The sequence below is a fragment of the Lynx canadensis genome, chromosome B4 (genome assembly GCF_007474595.2).
Source record: "Lynx canadensis isolate LIC74 chromosome B4, mLynCan4.pri.v2, whole genome shotgun sequence".
Classification (NCBI taxonomy): Eukaryota; Metazoa; Chordata; class Mammalia; order Carnivora; family Felidae; genus Lynx; species Lynx canadensis.
The window spans coordinates 107,074,583-107,084,483 of record NC_044309.1 but is presented as its reverse complement, the minus strand read 5'-3'; positions in this window follow the sequence as shown (position 1 = coordinate 107,084,483).

Sequence of the window (9,901 nt, the reverse complement as noted above, 5' to 3'; positions counted from 1 at the left end):
CCATTTAAGGAGAATTGAGAGGTGCCTGGGTGGCTCAGTCAGTTAAGGGTCTGACTATTTCTGCTTAGGTCATGATCCCAGGGTTGTGGGATCGAGCCCTGCATTGGGCTTCTTGCTGACAGCATGAAGCCTGCTTGGGATTCTCTCTCTCCCTCTCTCTCTGTCTCTCTCTCTGTCTCTCAAAATAAATAAATAATAAAAAAAATATAAAGAGAACTGAAGTAGCTAAAATGAGTAAAAACTATGGGTTGTTTAATGTGTCATACCAATGTTCTGTGTAAACATGTTTTCATCTAGGAAACTTTTATCATATCTTATTATGGTTGTACCATATATTAGAAAACATTGTTTTCTCTCTCTGTTAATTCATTTTTTTTTAATGTGTGACTACAAAATGATCAACTCTAATACTAATCTCTTAATTCTGTAAGGGAAAAGTCACGTGGAATGGACACTCTTAGCTTCCTGAACCAAGAAACATCACAGTAAAATTCATCCTCATGGGTATAATTAAGGGAAAAATACCTCTGAACAGCTTGAATATTCGAAGATTCGAATACTCAAAAGAGAACAACTCAAGTCTATACATGGGGCAATATATGGTTATTTTCTACTCATTAACTCATAGTTGTCAATTTTACTATAGATAGTCATCTGTTTTTAACAACAACAACATGTTATAATAATGGATAATATACGGATATCCATAATGGATAATGGATGTTATAATAATGGACAATATAGAGATATCCATATGGATATATGGATAGTATATAAGATTAATACTTATTTTATTTAAATCTTTAATGATTATAATGGCTATGGATCAAGCAATACGTTACAGTATATCTTCACATAATCATCACATCATCAACCAGCATTAGCTTCCATGTATTGAGTATCTGTGACAAGCCAGGCACTAGAAGACACTTGTGTGATTAATAGTTATCAGAGTAAATTAACAGGGTTACGGTCATTATAGTCATTGTATTAATAATAAAACCAAGGTTTGAAGAATTTACTTAACTGTGCATAGTCATTATGCTAATAAGCAATGGAAACAGGACCCTAATTGAGAGATACAAAGCCAGGACTCTTCCCACTACAACATGTCCTACAAATTTAGTCAAGCTCTTCATCTGCACAGCAATCTTTCTTAACATCTCTTAATCCAACAGTCTTCAAATTTCAGATGATATGCCACAAAAACAGACACTCAAATCAATGGAACACAATAGAGAACCCAAAAATGGACCCACAAACATATGACCAACTAATCTTTGACAAAGCAGGAAAGAATACCCAATGGAATAAAGACAGTCTCTTCAGCAAGTGGCGCTGGGAAAACTGTACAACAACATGCAGAAGAATGAACCTGGACCACTTTCTTACACCAGACACAAATTTCAGATGATAACTCGTGAATCCAGAAATTAATTCAGTGGCTCTTTATCACAAAGTTTTAATGATGGAATAGGATAGGAAAAAATAGGGTAGGTCATAAAAGAAACTATAAGTTAACTATATATGGTAAAGATAAAAATAGTTTTTAAAACTTTTGTTTCACTTGTAAATGGGTATATATCTATGCATGTGTACATGAGCTGCAGTGTAGTTGCGTATTTGTTTTACTGTGGGTCTTGGTTTAAGAAAAGAAAGTTTGAAAAATTCTGTACTAGTATTTTATTTTCCAGACTATTCCAAACTTTAATTCTTTCCTCAGGTCCCTGGCCTTTCCAGTGCTGTGTTCTTGACTCTTCTTCCTTCCTTCTTTCTTTCTTTCCTTCCTTCTTTCCTTCCTTCCTTCCCTCCTCTTTTCCTTCTTTTACTCATCTCAAAATCAAGTTTTTGGGAGCCTACAAGGTACATTAACATCACTACTAGGGATAGAAATACATTGATTAAATAAGACAGTATCCTGTGTTCATAGTTTATGATCTAGTTAACAAAGAAAATGAAACATCCTCATTTTCCTATTTCTTTTCCTGAAATCTTTTCATATTCATCTTACTTGGAGAGGAACCCCTTCCTAATAAAGTATAATCTTGTACCTATGCTTTGAATCTGACAATTTCTCACATATTGAACTGTGTTCCATCCACTCTTTTTTCTGTTTATTGCCTCGCCATACATTTTTATTCCACTTGCCTCTCTTCCACACATAAACACAATCAGTTCACTCCCATCCAAAAATCAAACAAACAACCTGTGCCTGCCTGTCCTATAGCTATACATATTACATATCTTTCTTTCACATACAAATGATTTAATTGGACTGATCTTCACTTATTGCCTATACTATTGGGCATTTATTCCAGAGAAATAAAAATTTATTTTCACACACTAAAACTTGTACAGGAGTGTTCACGACGGTTTTATTCATAATAGTCTCAAACTGGAAACAAGCAAAATGTCCCTCAGTAGATGAATGGTTAAACCAATTCTAGCACATCCATACCATTCAATACTACTCAGAAATAAAAGGAATAGATTTTACTACACGTCACCATATTGATAAATCTCCTTGAATTTCTAGGGAACTATGTTGAGCAAAAGCCCAAACCAAAAGCTAACATACTATATGATTCCACTTATGTAACATTTTGAAATGACAAAATTTTATAAGTGGAGGAAAGATTAGTGATTCCCAGGAGTAAGGGGTGGATGGAGTTGGAGGAAGGTGGCTATGCTCATGAAAGGGCAACATGAAAGATCCTTGTAGCATTGGAGCTGCTCAGTATCTTGATTGTAGTAATAGATAAGTGAGTATATTCAGATGATAAAAATTATATATCATACACACAAATGAGTACAAGGAAAACTGAGGAAAACTGAGTAAGATCAGCAGACTGTGTCAATATTAATATTCTGATATCAGACTATCGTTACAAAATGTTACTACTGGGGACATCTGCGTGCCTCAATCAGTTAAATGTCTAACTCTTTATTTCAGCTCAGGTCATGATCTCATGTTCCCTGAGTTCGAGCCCCGTGTCAGGCTCTGCTGACAGCACAGAGCCTGCTTGGGATTCTCTCTCTCCCTCTCTCTCTGCCCTTCCCTTGCTTGTGCACATGTTCGTTCTCTGTCTTTCTCTCTCTCTCTTTCAAAATAAATAAAGAAACGTTTTAAAAAAAGTAAAATTTATTTAAAAAATGTTACCATGAGGAGACACTGGACAGAGTGTACAAGGGATATTTCTGCATTATTTCTTAAAACTAGGTGTTAATCTACAATTATCTCAATAAAACATGTAATTAAAAACTCCTAAATACTCACTAAGAAAACAGTTAAATAGATTATGATGGATTCATAGAATGGAATACTATACAAGTCCTTTTAAAAATATGTATATTTACTATGCTCCTGTGGAAAGGTAACAAGGAAGAAATAATTGAAAAGAGGCACATGGCCAAAAAATATGTAAAGTAATATCTCTTTTGTGTAACTATACACACATTAACACATTTTTTTTAAACACAGAAACTTTCTAGAAGAATTTGAGGAACTTTCAATTTGCATTTCATACCTTTATGTTGAGTGATTTTTAAAATCATGAGTAGGTACTCCTTTTGTAATTCTAAAAGCTCATTTTAATATACTCAATTTTACCCATAATCTCCCTCCTCCGAAGGAAAACAAAACAAAAAACAGAACCAGTGTAAAATGCTATCTTGTTATCAAACTCACTTAAAGTGCAATTCAAAATATTTGTTAGATGGAAAATTAGATTTTTTTTAAAAAAAACATAGTTATAAAGCAGAATGCACAGGTACACAAAACTTTATGTAGAAAGAAAAGAAGTAGAATAGGGTAAAGGTAAGAGACTTTTCCATTATATGTCCCTCTCTGCTCATCTCCTGGACGTTTAGATCGGCCTGCCCAATTACATATCCAAGCACATACGTGATTTTAAATTGTCTAGTAGCAACTTTTTAAAAAGTAAAGAGAAACAGGTGAAATTCGTTTTAATAACATTTTATTTAACCCAATATATCTAAAATATTATTTCAACATGTAGCCAGTACAAAAATTATTATTAAGATCAATGTGAAAAGTTTATATTTTTGTTTTGTATGCTAATTCTTCAAAATGTGCTGTGTGTTTTACACCTACAGTCCATCTCAATTCAATTCAAGACCTTTCAAGCCCACAGCGGCCACCTGGTGGTGACAGGATGGGACAGTGCAGCCTTAGATGTATCCCACTGTAAATGGGCTACAGTAAACTACTTAAAGCTGCCAAAGATTGGAAATCTTAAGGAACTCCACTTTCAACTACTGTTCTTCAACTATAAAGATAAGGGAGGGAAATCTACTCTAAAAGGCAACTACAAATTATGAAGGAAAAAACGAAAGGAAAGGAAAGGAAAGGAAAGGAAAGGAAAGGAAAGGAAAGGAAAGGAGGGGAAGGAGGGAAGATAGGAAGTGTCATTTAGGGAGGGGGAAGAAAGGTAATTATAGAAATCTCCCTAGATCGTTAGGGTGGATCTCCAAGTTTTGAGTGAGCCACGAAATCTCCAAAATCTAAGAGAGCCTAGACTCGCGCAGCCACCCCTTCAGCCCGCGGGCCCCACCGTTTGTCCTAAAGCCTGGCCTCGGCGGAGAGGCGCCCGGCTCCGTTTGCGCTCCCCGCTCCCACAGCTCTGTGTCGCCTCCCGCGCCACCTACCCCAGCTTTGAGGGGCCCCGGCTCACCCACGAGCGGCTAAATCCCTCGGCTGGGTTGGAAGACAGCGCGCAGAGACGCCAAACAAAGCGTAACCACGACAACAACCAATCCCAAGGAAGATGGACCGGTCTTTTCTTACCGGTGCCCCAGTAGGACAAACTGTCTCCGCTCGAAATTGGAACGAAAGCTGCATCTCAGGAGTTGGACGAGGAACTTCACATTTTTTCCAGGTAAGTTTTAACATTTAAACACTTTTAGAAAGTATTTAATAAAGAAACATTTTGTTACAATTAGCCAAGTGGAGGTAGCCTGACCTTTTAACTGTTTCTGATCTATATTTATTACTTCCATCTAGAGAATGTTCATTTGTCCATGTATAAACTGGTCCTGCCACTAAACCTTAATCTTGAATAGTGATTTGTGGGGCGGGAAGTGTGGAAAAGAAGCCAATAAAGCCTTTGCTTTACACGACAGCAGTTTATTTTTAAAAGGAAAAGTAAATAAGTCAATTATCACTCAATGCCTATCCAAAACCTCTCAATGTATAGGGTGAAAATATTTAAAAATTATTTTCTGGAATATGTTTTACTGTAAAATATTGACAGTGACACCCACTATTTTCATACAAAATTTTAAGCTTAAGTATATATCATGCTATTTAATTTTAACTTTAAAATTCATCTAAGTTTCTTTTTTTGTGGAGCAAATACATAGTGTACAAAATGTGAACTTTATTTTAGTTAATAACAGGTATTTCTGATTTTAATTTTTTTTAAGTTTGCAAAGTATTAAATTCCAAGAGGAAGTGTCTAAGCATAATTGTAAAAGATATCTGAGATACGATAAACTAAACGCAAACATTTCACTGAGCCTTTGAAAGAAAATAGACTATTTCCTGGTAACAACTAACATTGCATCAACACAAGAATGAATAATATACAATGAGAAGTAAGTAGATTTTTGATATTAAAAAACACAGTGCCTCACTCAAGAACGGTAATGATTTTGAAAAATAAACTACCTCTGGTTTCAAATCTAATTAAAAGTTAGGATATTTTTTATTATCAAAATCCATGCTCAAGTGCCATTTTTTCTTTGTTTTTAGTTTAGTTTTGTTGCAAATTTGCAGACTATTCAAATTCTTCATTGAAAACACTCAGGCTATCGAATCATATTGAAATTCACATGTAAAAATCTTAAGATTGGTTTTATTTGTAATTATGAAACTATTCACGCTTTTCTTAAAAAATATCAAATACATTAGTAATCAATTAATTTCCAGAACTAATTTTGAATAGCTAACTTAGTAGTCAACTTATTTGAATATAATGTCTAAATTGCTTTTTTTCTTAAATCTTACCCTGACAAACAAACTGATTAGCAAAAAAGAAAAATATTTAGAGTTCTTCTGAGGATAAATTCATCCATGGTGCATGTTACTACACCTATTATATTCTTATGTTATTTTTTACCTTGGAAGAAAACTGACAACCCTATCAATTAGGCATTACTTAGCTGTCATTAATATCACAAATTAAGAAATAAAATACAACAATTATCTCAAATAGTTACATATTATGTTTTGTGTGTTTTGTTTTGAGAGAGAGAGAGAGAGAGAGAGAGAGAGAGAGAGAGTGAGCAGGGGAAGTGCAGAGAGGAGACAGAGAATCAGAAGCAGGCTTCAGGCTCTGAGCTCTGAGCTCCGAGCTGTCAGCACAGAGCCAGACCTGGGGCTGGAACCCACAAACTGCGGGATCATGACCTGAGGTGAAGTCGGCTGCTTAACCAACTGAGCCAGCCAAGCACCCCAAATAGTTACAGATTATAAGTCAATTTAACTTGAAACTATTGCTTAACAGGGCGCCTGGGTCAGTCGGTTAAGCCGCCGGCTTCGGCTCAGGTCATGATCTCTCGGTCTGTGAGGTCGAGCCCCGCGTCGGGCTCTGTGCTGACAGCTCAGAGCCTGGAGCCTGTTTCAGATTCTGTGTCTCCCTCTCTCTGACCCTCCCCTGTTCATGCTCTGTCTCTCCCTGTCTCAAAAATAAATAAAACGTTAAAAAAATTTTTTTTAAGAAACTATTGCTTAACTATGCAGCATTTAACATAAACTTATTTCATTGCAATCTTCCTAGAAAGCATAGTCTAAAATTGAGCAGGTTAGTTTGTCTATAACATTTTAACCTGCATTTTTTTTCCTTTTTAATACATAACTTTCTTTTCATTAAATTCTGCTCTTGTTTTGAAAAGTATCTGAATGATTGTATTTATAGCCGATTGACCTAACACAATATATTTCCCTTAGAGAGCACATAATATTCATTGAGGAAATAAAAGGATGAAAGAGAACTATTTGTTCTTCTGATATCTAACAAGGAAAGATTTCTTTGGAAATGTTAGTTGAGTAGTGAGATTACTTTAGTTTAAAAACATTGTTCAACAGTTGTCTTAGTTTTTATTCAGCAGTGATAAAATTTAAATATCCCAGAGTATCATTATAGTTCTCAAATAGCTGCATACCAGGTGTTTGTTTTATTTTCTTAAGGATGACTATTGAGTAATAATAGTTTTAATATGTGACCTGTAGTGTTGGATTCTTAGAGCTCTGCTTCTCTTTTTCCATTTAAAGACTACTGCGGACTCTCAAGTTCCTCCTCTAACCCTTTTGGTGCTCTCTGTCTGCAGCTGACATGACTACCTACTTGAGTTCATCACTTTCCTACAGTTCCCATCCCATTTCCCAAACTCATGTGCACCTCCCTTGTATCAGATTACTATTCTAGGGGCACCTGGGTGGCTTAGTTAGTTGAGCATCCGCCTCTTGAATTTGGCTCCTGTCATAATCCCAGGGTCATAGGATGGAGCCCTGCCTTGGGCTCAATGCTGAGCATGAAACCTACTTGAGATTCTCTCTCTCTCTCTCTCTCTCTCTCTCTCTCTCTCTCTCTGCCCCTCTCCCCTGTTCACACTCTCTCTTTCTCTCTAATATATTTTTTCAAAGAAAAGATCACTGTACCATAATAACATTTAGCCCAGTACTAGACTAAGTGCTTTACAAACATAATCTTGTTTAACACATCATATCTTGTTTTCACAACATCCCTTTGATGTTCCTATAATCTACATTTGCAGATGATGACATGGGGGCCTGGAAAGAGTAGCAAGAAAGTGGTTTATATCTATGGGTTTGACTCTCAGCTCTGCCAAATATTAACTAGGTGAACTCACGAAGGTTATTTTACCTTCCTGAGTCTCTTTGGTCATTGACAATCCTGGGGATAAACTTTGATGGTCAAGGCAACCCATATAAATGACATATTGTACAACATGGCATAATGTTGCTAGCCCAAGTACTTAAGCTCTATAGACCTGGTTTCAAGTGTTGTTTTGGGCTTTTTCTAACATCCCACTGCTGGCAATTCTACCTCCTGTTGTTTCTCTCACATCCTGGTACTGTTCTCCATCCCCACAACTATCTTGTACTTTAGACTACATTCAGTTGTTGTGAACTAGTACATCAGCTTCATAAAGTATCTCGCTGTCTTAGGTTTCTTTTCTAATTTGACTTCCACGCTGATGATGGAAATATGGTTTCCAATACCTGCAGAAAAATAAAAGTCATTTCTTAGCAAAGCGTACCTGATATTTCACAATCTTTACTGAATCTACTTCTCTAGCCTTATTGTTCATCTCTTGCCATTCGACCCATGCCCCCACACCCTTCATTGTAAAGCTTGTGAACACAGTGTTCCATCTGTCTTGAAATCTTCCTTTGTCTACCCCACTTTTGTCTGACTGGGACCTTCCTAAGCATCCTTCAAGGATTATCTCAAATTTATCTTCTGTCTGAAACTTCCCAGTTGTGCTTATTCCCTGTCCCCACACCTCAAACACAGAATTAAGAGTTGGCCCCAGGTTTTGATATTTGACTCCCTGACAGGTTGTTTATTCATTTTTTTGCCTCTATCTCCTGGCACTCAGAAGCAACTTAAAAATGATAATAAAAAGTAATTAGACTATTACTTAACTAGTGAAAAATGACACCTATGAATAGGGAAATCATTGTAAATTTTCTTTCCCTGTAGCTTTAATACTACTAATAAATATCTCAGCTATTGGACCATTAATTAACTAATCAGGAAATGAACAAAAGAAATGCCACACCAGGACCTTATTTGATTAAGTTAAAAACAAATTCTCTGTCTATAGTAAAATAATGACAATAATACAAAGTTCTTCCACACTACAAATACTTAAATAAGAACTTGTGTATCTTTGTGTTAGCACGTCTTTATTTTCATTGATGTTGTTTCCAGTGTGTGGGGCTTGTGACTGGAAAGATCAGCATATGACCATCCCCTGTTCTCATTCTGTGCAAATATGGCTACAGGCTTCCTTGACTTGTTGCTTAGACACCCTATTTGTTGTCTTCTAACTCTTTGACGTGAACTGCTTGCTGTGATCTGAAAGTTTGTATTCCCCCACACTTCACATGTTGCAATCTTTATACACAATGTGATGGTACTTTTAGGGTACTTTTTCGAAAATGGGACTTTTAAGGGGTGATTAGGTCATGGGTTGATCCATCATGTGTGGAATTAGTGCTCTTATAAAAGAGATCCCACAGAGCTCCTTAGCCCCTTTCCCCACAGGAAGATACAAGAGGAAGTTTGAAACCTGGAAGAAGGCTTCCAGCCATGCACGCTGGCACCCTGATCTCAGACTTCCAACCTCCAAGACTGTGAGACATAAATTTCTTTTGTGTATAAGCCACCCAGTCTGTGGTATCCTGTTAGAGCAACCCAAACAGACTAAACACTGCTGTTTTGAAGGTACCATGAGCAGCCTTCTTACCAAGTTGGCTGACTTTGAGAATATTGCATTCTTACCCTTTTTACCTCTATGTCATGCAACATTATTTTAGAAAATGTTTCCTCTATTGATTTCCATGAGATCATACTTTCCTTATGTTCTCATTTTGTAGAAGTCTGCATTAAAAAATTGAAATTCCTAATGATGTCATTGTTTATTATCAAATATCTGCTCACTTTTATCCGTAGTCGATCCCACTCTCTTTCATTCATTTCCATGACATCAGCTCCCTGTGAATAATTCCCACATTGCCTATTATATCTATTTACTTGCACTCCATTTCCAGTGGTTAACCACAAGATATATTAGGAGATATCTTCTTCTAATTCAAACTCATTTACTAAAAATGAAATTTATAATTTTC